The following is a 12204-nucleotide window of genomic DNA, read 5'->3' as shown; positions in this document are numbered from 1 at the left end:
CTGATATCTTGAGCCTAAATAGTCATGATAGTTTCCAGTTTTATTCCATAGATGGAAAAAAGTGTCCCCATCTGAAAATGTCTGTGTATCCATGAGAAACCCCAGCAAAGCTAGGGAGTGAGTTTAGAGCAATAAATGGCGCTGTGGCTTATTGCATCAGACTCACCTAAGTGAAAACTGAAAACGTTTCCTATCCCCCTCCTCCCCACCTCCTTTATGTGTCACTGATGTGTTTTAAAATGCATGGGCAAAGTTTGTAGTTTATTTCCTCCAAAGGGGCCAAGTCCTCCTGGCATTCTTATGAACAAGCTCATTAGAATAAAATCCATTATGCGCATAACTAATGACACAAATTTACAAATCTGTTGACAATTATGACCATCTCCCTCATCGCATTTGCTTGTAGCTCGCTGGGCTGACCAGGTGAAGGAGTTCCCATCCAGAAGTTTTACAGCTCGCGAGCTCCCAGTGCAGCCATGTGAGATTATTTCCCAACAGGATTACAAAGCTGTCATTAGGCAGGGCAGCTCGGGAGGACCAGGGCACGAGACCGTAAACTGTCCTCGGGAGACCCGAAGTCATTTTGAAGGCAGCGCAAGATATTCCTGGCTGCAGAAACCATTTTATTTCACCTTGTTTATTTATCTTAGCTGGGGTTGGAAACACCCGCGCATGCACACAAACCAGGGCTGTTCCAAGCAGTGCCTGGCGTCCTCTGGAAATGAATAGGAATCAAATTGAGACGCCGGTGTCCTCCGAATGTTAAATATTTCCAAGTTCTTGCCAGGCGGGTGTAATTTATTGAATGTAGGTTTTGTGAAATAGTGCTTCTGTCAGGGGGGGAGATTGGCACCAGAGAAATGAAGGCGGCTAATTCTCAGGGGGTCCTCCCTGGCAAAAACCCTCTATTGAGTCCTCATGCTACTTGTGCTCATAACTGCCGAAAAACCAGGAGTGCCATCTGCAAACTGTGATTCATAAACACTCTGTCAGTCTGCCATCTACCCTGACATCATAAAATAACAAGAAGCAGCATTGTAATAAAGAGAGGAGGTTTGCAGTCAACCAATTAAATGCATCTAATTTATTTCTGTTACAGCTGAGGCTTTATTTATTAGTAAACAGCTGCATTTGTTACACTTTTTCTCCCCCCCCCCCCTTTTTTTCTCTCTCTCTTTACTAGGAGCGTGCCAACTGGCACTTTTGATAATCCATTAATCCTAAATAATCATCTGAGTACTTCATGGTTGGTAGGAATAAAAATGGGGGGGGGGGGGGGCGGGGGGGGGAAGGGTTATTAAAACTTAAAATGTAACCTTGCAAGGAAGCTGGAGAGCGCTTCTCCGCCATGGGTTTTGCATGAGTTATGGCGAGCTTAAGTTTGCAGGCCAAGTCCTACGCTCAATTTACACCTGCGAGTAACCAGCGTGACAGCCAGCTGAAAGGGCTATAAATCCCGGAGCAGGATCTGGCCCTGTGGATATTTTATTTTAGGACAGCCTATTTGTGGTACAAGAGGAGCATTTTGTGTGTTTGGTTTTAACTTGCCTCCTCCTTTCCCGGCGCTAACTTGATTCTCAGCAAAGCTAAAAATCTGCTAATTGGTTGTCAAAGTCTAATTAGCTGATATTAGGGTGAAAAAAAAGAGATAAGTTTGCCTTTTATAATTGGAGCTGACCACCCCCCCCCTTCCCTTCCCCTCCCCTTGCACCCCCTGGTGTGTGTTAATTGAGCTCCAGGACTTTCCAGTGTATTTTAATGCTCTCTCCTTTTCAGTGCCCTGGAAAGCTTTGCAGTTAATGAGACAATAATATGTACAATCAAGTAAAAATGTAGTAAAAAAGCCTAGGCAAAGCCGTATGGAATGGGGATGGTTTGAAGGTGTGCGGATGGGTGGAGGGACGGAACAGTTCACCAGCCCCCCTAAAGCAGCCTCATATGGTTAATAATGTCCTGTAATTTTTAATTTACCTTCCTGGGCATTTCCTTCCCCTTAAAAAGTGGAATGTTTGTTTGCTTGAGGATGTATTTTAGCAGTTAAGGGAAGAAGACTGTACTTTGTGCAGGAGTCAAATGAATGTGATGAGGATTCTCAAGAGGCCAAACTAGCCAAAACATTGGTCTCCACTGTATTTTATTCTCTCTGCATGTGTGTATAGACATATAATTACAAAATTCCACCTGTATCCAGAAACCAACCCTACCTTGAAGTCTATATGAGCCCTCACCTTCATCTTCTCCTGTACCATTCTTCCTATAAGTGCCTCTCAGGAGTGAATTACACACCACGGAGAAACTCTGTCCCTTACTCCTTGTTTTGGTATCTCATTTTTCAAGCCTCTTTATTGGTACACATTAAAGAAAACAATGTTTAAAAGCAGTGATCACAGGTGGGTGCTCTATATATGGGTGCTCTTTTTCAATATGTATAACGTTGAATTTACTTACTCAGTCATGTTTTCCTCTTTCTCCTCCTCCCATCTTCCTCCTCCACACCTGCTTTCAATCAGTCCCCTCTGCCCTGCCTGTCATCCTCTCCTCTCTGCTGCTTTTACCACAAACCCACTAACGTTATATTTCAAGTCAAACTTTCAAGCCCACGACATTTAAGCAAGTGAATCAAAAAACCCGAGTGGCTTCGCCAGCCTTGCCAGGCAAGGAGCCGGCTTGGCCCCAGGGAGCACGCGGGGGATGCTGGCGTCCGCTTGAGATGCTGAGGTGCAGCCAGTCGCAGGGTTTCACCCATCCTAGCAGTTGGAGTCTGTTTTTTTCCCTCTAAATCTCAAAGTATGGTTTGGTTTTGTGCTTGTTTGTTGTTTTTTTGTTTTTTTTCTCTAAAATCTAAAAAAAAAAAAAAGAAGAGAACATATTAAGGCCAAATGTTGCTGCTAGATGAACAACTTCAGATGTACGTGTCTTCTTCTTGTACGTCGCGTCTGCTTAGCAGTGTGTACCCTGACCACAATGGGTATCAGGCTGAAAGAAAGAAACAAGTAAAGCAGTGAGCCAGGCTACCTAGAAGACCAGATGTGTATTTATTTATTCTCTTGATTGTTGGTATAAAACTGGAGACTTTTATAGTAACTTATTTTAAACAATACCTGCTTCACAGCAACCAGACTGTGCTGGTTGGTGGCTGACATCCCAACTCCACAATGTTTTCTGATTGATATGGGCTGGAAAGTTTCATCCTTAGGCTCTTAATTAGGGACATAAGGAATCTGATTTCCCAATGTGTTAGGCAATGGGAGCTGGTAACTTTCTGTTCAGGAGGGTCATCTCCATATCATGGGTCTTGAGGCAATGTCATGCCACTGCGTCTCTCTGGAGCAGATATGATGGGGTTAACAAAGGTCAGGCTCTAGTTCTTGAAAGGCTCTTGGTGTTTTAAAGCCTGGTAGACTCCTGTTTTCATCTGTCACTAATGGGACAATGCAGCAGGGTGGCAAACAGTAACAAAAAGCTTTTCCATAAAGGACAACCTAGGTGATCATCACTATACCCTGCTAAGCATCTAAAAAATGGGAGTATAAAGTCTTCCAAGCCACTATGAGAAACCGGGCTCTTTTTTCCACGCAGGCAAAAATTGCACTTGCCTGTTTTGTTGTTGCTTCTTTGTTTTATCTTATTTGTTTGGATTTCTTGTGAAGAAAATGAGTCAACATGAGCACTGCATTTATTTAATCAGTTTGGGCTTGACTGTGGACTTCTGTAACCCTTGAGCAAAGCATAGAGCAGGCTGATGTCCTGCAACCCTGGTTGCTTCCTGCGGTGGCTTCCCATGCTTTGCCTTTCTAGGTCCTCTCTCTCCTGCACTACTCCTTGATCTCAGATCATTTTTGGAAAGCATCTGAAAAGCAGTCCCTGTTCAGTGAGACCTCACACAAACCCAGTTTTCCTCAAAGATGCAACCAAAAAGTAAGATGCACCCAGTTTCTTCTCCAGCACAGCACAAATTGTCTGATGCTAAGTGTTCCCAGAGAGGTGAGTTGTGATAATGTTCATTGCGCTGGGAAAGGGGCTGGTTGTTTTCCCTTTTGATGATTTTTCTCAAACACAACTGAAATTTTTGCTATAACTAACTGTATTTATATTTTTAATGACTCCAATTCCTTAGACTAATTTCCTCAGATGATAGTTATTGAATGCATCAAGTCTCACTGACAGTTTCTGTTTGCAGTGAAGAAATGGTGTTAAAACAGTTAATAGCAAAGGTGAGCCATCAAATGGGGTGGAAAGCTTGAAAATTGGTGCAGATTTTGTTGTGGGAATAAATTTAAAAAACCCCAAGCCCTGACAATCATTATTCTCAGATGTTGCTGGCAACCTTCTCCATTTAATAGGAACCTGTTGTTTCTGAAACTCAGTTGGCAACATAATAATGCGGCAAGAAACAGAAAACAAGCTCCTGCGGAGTACAGGCTAGAAATGCCACTATTGTATATTGTCATCAGCAGGTTGACTGACAACAACAGAAGCTGACTGATATTACTCTCTTGCTTTTGCAACATCCTCAGATAAAATCTGGTGTCTGCTTCTGCCTTTGGCAGGTCAACTTTCATGCTGCCACCCTGACTCAGATATGTTTTTAAGAACAAGGAGGGTTATGATAGAAAAGGATGGAGTGGGTATGACTAAATCTAATCGCTACTCCTCTTCAGAGGAGAGCAGTTGTTCAATTTTAGAGCAGCCTCAGTTTTCTGGGGCTACTCCTCTGTAAATGTGAAAACTGCCCTGGCCCTTCGGTGATACAGTAGAGCTCTTCATAAATAAACCTGATGGAGCCAGAAACTCTGTTGCTGAGGTTACAGCATCACTATCAGCTTAAAACACAGCGTTTGCGCTTAATGTTTAGTTCATTAACGCGTTCTGTCCATTGGCTCATTTGGATCTATTAACATAATTGTTCTTTTTAAACAACTGGGTCATTCTCTCTCCCCAAACAGAAAAATCAAAGCTGGCTTCAGTATTTTGGGCAAATCATGCAGCCAGATAAATACACATGCTCCTCTATAAACTCACCCTGGCTGAGATTAGACAAAAATGTTGTGAATCTACTTAGTGTCAGCCTTGAAGTGAGACTCATTGTGGGGCATATTGGAAAACAAACGAGATGGATACCTCTGCAGCTTTTCCTGTTGTAAACATCCTATGTCCCTCTGAAACCTAAAACAAAAACATTTTCCCAAGCTATTTTGATAAATCCATCTCCTGCCTCTGAACTGAAGGGCTGACTTTTATCCCGTTCTCTCCTTCTGGTCTGGGATGTTATAAGGAATATTCCCCTTTTTAATTTCCCTCCTGCTTGTTTCCACTTTTACTCATTTCATATTTTTTTTTAGGTGACATTGTTCTACTCGCCAAACCTGTAACTTTAACAGAGGGTGACAGGGTGACCTTGACGACAGATGTTCCTGTGGCAACAGATGGCACTAGCAAACCCGAGAAGCTGCTGTATGCCGTCTCCCTGCCACCTGTGCATGGTCAGATTGAGCACATCAATTATCCCGGCGTGCCCATTTCCAGTTAAAGCCAGTTGGATGTGGTGGCCCAGAAGGTCTCCAACGTCCACAACAATAGCCATGGGGCTGGTAAGGAGTCGGTCAGGTGAGAAGACTTCCCCCTTCTACCCCAGTGTGCTGAAAAGCCCTCAATCAGCAAAGGGTTAAGTTTGGTTCTCTTTCTCCCTGTACCAGTCACTGTAATATTTAACGACTGTTATGGTTGTGAAGACACTGCCACAAAGGCTATGATGATGTAATTTTATCATTATGGCAATTACATACTTTATTAAGTGTAATAGTGAAGTTGTAAGGCAACAGGAATCTTGCAGGCTTAATATTGGGGTGTACCCAGGTAGGCTTCCATGATCAATTGACAAATGAAATCAAAGGAGTTCGGTACAATGAAGAGTTTACCACTACTTTTGAGGTTTCCAGAAGTGGAAAAAGGGAAAAACAAATATTCCCCATCTGCAGCTGTCGGTGCTTTCTGGGCAGTTCGTTCTTCTGAAGAGGGGAAAAAAATCATAATCGAAACATTGTCTGAAACGATCAGGAGAACTTAATCCAGATGGTGGTGTCATTTCTAAGAAAAAGCATATGTTGGCCATTATGATACTTAAATATAATGGTTTTACATTCCTCTAGTGGGCACAAAAGGCACACAACAGAGTTGGCGGGGTTTTTTAATCTTCTGAATGGTGGCAGTGGTGGTGGAGTGGTGGGAGATTTTTATCTTCCAAATGGTGTTTTTCCCAGAAGATATGGCAAATTCAATTGAGGAGAGCCTGCTGTAAAAGCCATGTTCCTGCGGAATGTAAATTTGTGCCTTCCTCTAACCAGTAACAGTGGAGAGGTTTAATTTACTGCCCCCTTTGGATTATCATCATTTTTTATATATTCTTGTGGCTTTTCCCTTTTTTTCTTTTTTTTCTTGCTTTAACATGTTTTTCTTTCCGATTTGCTTTAAAAGTTATTTACGCTCCCTTTGCAGCAAAGTGGGCACTATAACTAATTTTATTCTTACCATGATTAACTATGAATAATTTCCAAAGAAATGAGTCAAATTAACAAGGGGAAGAAGGAATCAATAAATCAAGCAAGCAGCCTATTTCTAAGTGGGGTTAAAACCACCATTAAATAAATCACAGACTCTAAATGATGACCTGCTTGGATATGGGGAAGGGAGAAATGTCCATTTAAACTGTGCTGAAAGTTAAAAGGAAAGTGTGGGCCAGCATCAGTGCTCCCGCTGTGCTGTACAAGGAGAGGGGCACATGAGAGGGAAGGAGATTTGGGGAAGGACCCTGGGAAAAGGCAGAGAGGAGGGATGCGATTTTCCTGGTTGCTACAGGCCAGCTGCAGGGAAACAGCCAAGGAGGGGTAGAAAAGCTCTGGCTTTTGGACATGGAGGCATAAATGTTATTTAATTGCACCTTCTGCCTCCATCCCTGCTCTGTGCAGGAGCTCAGGAATGCAGGGGCTGACCTGACCTCTCTAGAAATACCTGAAATGTTTTCACTGCCTTGGTAGTTCATTCTTTTTCATTGGCTTTCATAGTCACAATTTTAGGCCCACCATGCTTGTTCACTGGTCTACATTCTATCCTTTTAATCTTGCATTAAGGGTCATATTTTGTCTGATGGCACACTGAGGGCGGTGATGATACCTAGGTCTAGATTTTCATCTCTCCTGCTCATTGAGACTTATAAATCTAATTTTTACACAAGGAATTCCATCACTTTTGCAGGAGAGTGCCTCATCCATCTTCATGCCAGTATGTAAAGACATCCTTAAACTGCAGGAAAATTAGGCAGACTTTCCTTCCCAAGTTTTCTGTGGGAAAGAAGGGGTCAAAATGCTTGTTCCTTAGGTAAAAGGGGGAGGAGGGGGAAGGGAGGGAGAAGCAATTCTACTTATAACCTCCCATTTTGCAATTCTTTTTATGATCTTTCTTGCTCCCTGAACACATGTATGAAATGGCACCAGCTCCCTGCTCCCTGGGAAGGGGTACCTATTACCTTGCCTTTTGGGCCAAAGGTTGTCAGCTGGTTTAAATCAGTGTATCTCCATTTGCTGAAATGATGCTGTAGCCATTTAAACTGTGGCTTATAAAGTTAGTTCATAAAGTTGCTGAGGGGGTCTCTTTCCTAATGTACTTTGTAGTCGTGGGAGCTCACCTCTTTTTTAGTGGGACCGATGAGTATTCCATGGACTCAAGGTGATGTGGTGTTCAGGGTTTGTCCTTCCTCTCTTTTGCCCACCTAGCTGCCGTAGGCATGATTTGGTGCTGGTCTTTTGGCAAAGCTATGCAGGAGATTAGAGAGCCACAAAGCACCACAGTCACTGCCTGCCCACAACACCCCTAAATGTTGGTAAGAGTATTTCAGGGAATGAAAATGACATGATGAAGCCTCATGCCTTCATCCTTCCTGCTGAGCTGGCACTGAACCAGGGGAAGAACATGAGCATCTTCACCCTGCTGTCCTCCATGGTGGCCTCAGCAGGTGAATCATGCTTATCTAGTGCTTCTGCACTCATTCTTAATCTTAATCTTGTTCTTTAATAATAAATGCTGCTGAACAGTGTAGTTCTTATGGAGCAACCAAAAATGAAGTCTGCTTTTTCCTGAGCGCTGTATAAACACAGCCTGGGCTGATGGACTCGTCTGGGGAGGACTGGACCCCCATGATGGCCATGGAACTCGTCTCAGTTTCCTGCCTTCCTGTGGGGGACAGAGAGATCAGGACATTAAGGATGGGCAGGGAGCAAAGGAGCAGCAGTGGGGCTAATGTGGGGAAAGCTGGAGGTCCAAGGAAGGGATTGCAAAGGGCAGAACTGGAGTGAATGGGCCAATTGTCCCTGCAGGTGCCATCTCTGCCTCCCTCCTCTTCCCATTTCCTTCCAAAGAAAGTATTTATGGGCTGGTATGGGACTGCCAAACCCAATGACATCAGTGGCCAAGTTGTCTCTGAGGAACGTGCAACCTTATCCTCTCTCAAATATGAGGGAGATGCCAGTGGAAGGGAAGGTGTAGGAGGATGCTGAAGGAGAGGTCAGCCTCTGCCATGGGGTTGTGAATTGGGTCCAGCAGCCCTGCTGGGTTGAGGGAGAGAAATGGGGGACTTGTGTTTCAGACATGAAAGAGTTAAAACACAGGGATTTAAAAAAAAAAGAAGAAATCCTTAAAAAAACCCAACCCTCACGCACACACTCTCACACACTCTCACAAAACCCTGCACCCTAAATTAATTTCTGCTGGTAATCTATATCGGGTTAAATAACGCCTCATTATTCTGCAACACAGCTGAGGCTTCTCAAAATGTTTATCTTGTTTTGTAACTGGTACCTTCTGGCATATTCCAGTGCCAACTCTCCTAGCTCTTGCTATATTTCATTCTCACTATTTTTGGAATGGAGCTGCTGGTTCCAGGTGATTTAATAAATTGCTTTTTTTTGTGTTCCTTTTAACTTACCCATCTGCTCAACACATGCGTAACTTGCAATCTGTCGGCAGTTTGCAGAAAGACAAACTGTCAGAGCTGCATGCATTTGACAACTTTGTTCCCAATTAGATTAGTGGTAATTTTAACAGATTTCAGGGCAATCGAAAAAAGGGATGACATGTTATTAAAGCATCAATTTTGACAGACCCAAGCACATACAATTTCAGTGTAAATTATTTTAAATGCTTTAATTAAAGCTATGAAAGATTTACCCTTTTAAGCGGTAAGTGATTGCAAGACAAATATAAAGGGAAAGTGGATAACAGAGTTTCCTAAATGGTTTATGCTGCGCATGGCAGTCCACAAGTCACCACCACCATAATCTATGACTGTAATGTTGGAGGCATAGTTAATTATTCATAGCCTCATCTCTGGAGCAGACGTGATTAAGAACATGAGGAGCATTCAGAGATCTAAGCAGTACCTATGAAAACTGGAGTTCAAGCCCCTCTTGGTTCGGATGCTGTTGGGAAACGTTTTAGGGGTATCTCACATTGGTGGATATTTTAATGGATATCCTTTCATTTTGCCCCGGTTCTGCTCTGGTTTAGATGGCTGAAGCCCAGTGGTCAGGGTGATTGCAGATTCAGAGCAATTGGGGATTTTCTATACTTGAAGACACTTTACAGGCTGTGCAAGTCCTGTAAAAAATAAAGAAAAAGAAAAAAAATACATTTATTATTTAAATAGAATAGAGCACTCTAAATTCGCCACTCCAGGAGCACTCTAACACATGTGTAGCTCATTTAACCATTTAAAGGACGTTCTGAATTATGGCCCCCTTCCAGCAACCTTTGTTCAGGGCAAGGCTGACCCTGGATTCGTGGCTGGAGGACTGGGGCTTGGCTTCTCTTACCTAGCCCTTAGGTCCCAGCTGGAGGACCATCGGCCTCTTTGCAGTCACATCTTCATCTTACAATGCAAATGTTGGTCTGAGTTGGGAGCCAAAACCTTCCAGGACATTTCTCCAAGGGCTTTGTTTATTTTCTGTGTGGCTGGCTGTGCAGTGCAGAGCTGTTTCATTTTCAGGTTGTTAAATGTGCATATTGCTTTAGCGTATAAACTACTGGTCCCACAACCTGCACTGAAAGTTTATTTCCTTTTTAATTCAGGGATTGCAAGGCTTCCTGATGCTATTTAGAGTAAAAAGCAACAAGCACACTGTTCCCACCCTCCCCTGTTGCTTAAAACCAAGCTTGCATGCATCTGTTTTCGGTTTTTTAACTTGTTTCCTTCAAGGACGGGTATGGCTTGGTACTATTTTCTGAAAAGCTTAAAAGTTTTTCTCTGGGAGGTTGCTAACCCAAAGCATTGCAGTGCCAAAATGCAATGGAAGTGAAAGAAGCTGCTTCAGCAAGCACCGCAGGAAGCTTGTCAGAGCCCATGGTCTCTTGCCCTTTCTAGCTGCTTGACTGCTGGAATATGCAGTGATTTGTAACTGGCACAATGTGTCCATCAAGTAAGATGAAACCCTGATGAAAGTGTCTCACCATCTTTGGGACTGGTTTTGATCTGTATGCAAATACTGTTCTCTGCTTTGCAAGTCTGAGAACCAGACTTTAAAGGGTTTCACAGCTGGGACAGCTCCTAAATCATCTCATATCCCTTCTTCTACTGTTCTTCTTGTCTGGCGTGCACCAGAGAGGCTTCATTTAATCAATCAACCTACTCAGATGTGCACTGGTTAAAGATCAACCTTACTGCACGTCGGTCAATAACCACTGGCCTCTTGGGATGTCTGCCTTTGCCATGAAAAATCACCTTCCTTCTTAAAAAGTGAAGGAGACCATGCATCAGAGATGAGAGTTTAAGAACAAGATTCTCCTTGTGAGCCCTCAGATTGATTATGTTAGAAGGCCAGCAAGCATGGTTGTTGCATTTACCCAGCATAACGGGTAACGGGCAAGCAGATGAATATGAGCAACTGTAACAGATAATGTCAATGCTGATATCAGGCCACTCATGCTCACATGTATCAAAATGGTGGACAAGGGCACAGGGAATCCTTCCCAGAAGTCCTTCACCAGGCAGCCCTGCACAGCCTTTCAAAACACCTTTTGTGTATATATTCTTCTCACCTTGGTATAGCCCTTTTGCTTGTGAAAGAGACTGTTGTATGTCAGGTCCAATTTAATAGGATGAAAATACTCCACTGGCACAAGGGAGATGCTCAGAAATATGGAAACTTTTATTTTATTGGTATGAAGTCAATTGTGGTTTTCTTGTCAACAGGCCAAGAAAGGAGCCAGTGGGAGCTGTAATGCAGGTGAGTCACTGACTGTCTACCCTGGTCTTCTGATGGCACCACCAGAGTATTGAATGACAAGAATGTGATGTACAGGCTAAGATTTAGCATGAAGAAGGTTGGAGAAAGCAACATCTTGAATGTTATGGTCTTTTCCTTGCTCATTAGCACTTTCCCTTCTGAAGGAGCTCTAATTGTTTGGTCCAAAACACGATGACTGCATAGAAGAATACTAGAAGAATACATAGAAGATAGGTCTTATCTTCATGACAGATTAGAGTCATGATAGGGGCTCAAAAACTTGAAATCTGGAAAATCTTTCAATTTTCAGTAAACTTACCTGAAGACTGTAGGTCCGTTAGAGTTTCTGAGATCAAATCACTGGTGAAGGTAGTCCCTGTAAATTAAAGAGAGACCTAAAATTGCATATTTAATCAAGTCACATCCAATGCAGAGCAAGAAACCCAGCTTGCATACATATTGAGCTTTGCTGCCTAATCTATTTTATAATGTTTTGCAATTAACAGGCCAGTGTTCATCAGCTGATAAATAATTAACAGCTGTTGTTGTTTCTAGGGCATGACGTAGAAGGCTTACATAGGACAAAAACTAGCTTGAGTTGTTTGCCAAAACTCTGACCAAACATACACTTGCAGCTCACAAAAACAAATTTCTCTGAGGACTTGCACTTCCTGGGAGTCCTCTCTGTGAGCCTGCCAAACTTACTAGAAATGAAATATTCACCTGCTCTTTTTGTCAGCCACCTATTGGAAATCTGAGATAAAAGCTTCACTTTTTACCGGCATTATTCAGACAAATCAAGAAGTTGAGTGTAAGCACAAAGGGTTTTCTTATGATTTACCTACGTTCAGTAGTGTCTGTAGCTTTTCTAACGTCACACACAGAATTGTTTGATCTTTGTTCCAAAACCTCAGATCTGGGAGGAAAGAGA

The 12204-nt window shown here is 42.8% G+C and overlaps 1 long non-coding RNA gene across 2 annotated transcripts; it reads right to left on the bottom strand.

Annotated features, from left to right (window-relative positions):
• Positions 1–3272: 3272 nt before the first annotated feature.
• LOC133212214 (uncharacterized) lies at positions 3273–11762 on the bottom strand. 2 transcript variants are annotated; one of them, XR_009725423.1, is made up of 4 exons: positions 11593–11762; positions 9432–9648; positions 7682–7808; positions 3273–3864 (listed from the first exon to the last, which is right to left on the bottom strand). It is a non-coding gene; the product is annotated as an uncharacterized LOC133212214 (long non-coding RNA). The 2 variants fall into 2 exon arrangements; XR_009725422.1 differs by lacking the exon at positions 3273–3864 and having other exon boundaries at positions 7401–7808; positions 11593–11761.
• Positions 11763–12204: the final 442 nt, after the last annotated feature.

The sequence above is a fragment of the Neopsephotus bourkii genome, unplaced genomic scaffold (genome assembly GCF_033783945.1).
Source record: "Neopsephotus bourkii isolate Nb327-2 ecotype Australia unplaced genomic scaffold, CSIRO-AGI_Nbou_v1 NB_673, whole genome shotgun sequence".
Lineage (NCBI taxonomy): Eukaryota > Metazoa > Chordata > Aves > Psittaciformes > Psittacidae > Neopsephotus > Neopsephotus bourkii.
Note: the sequence above shows the minus strand (reverse complement) of the source record. Positions and strands in the feature narration are given on the sequence as shown.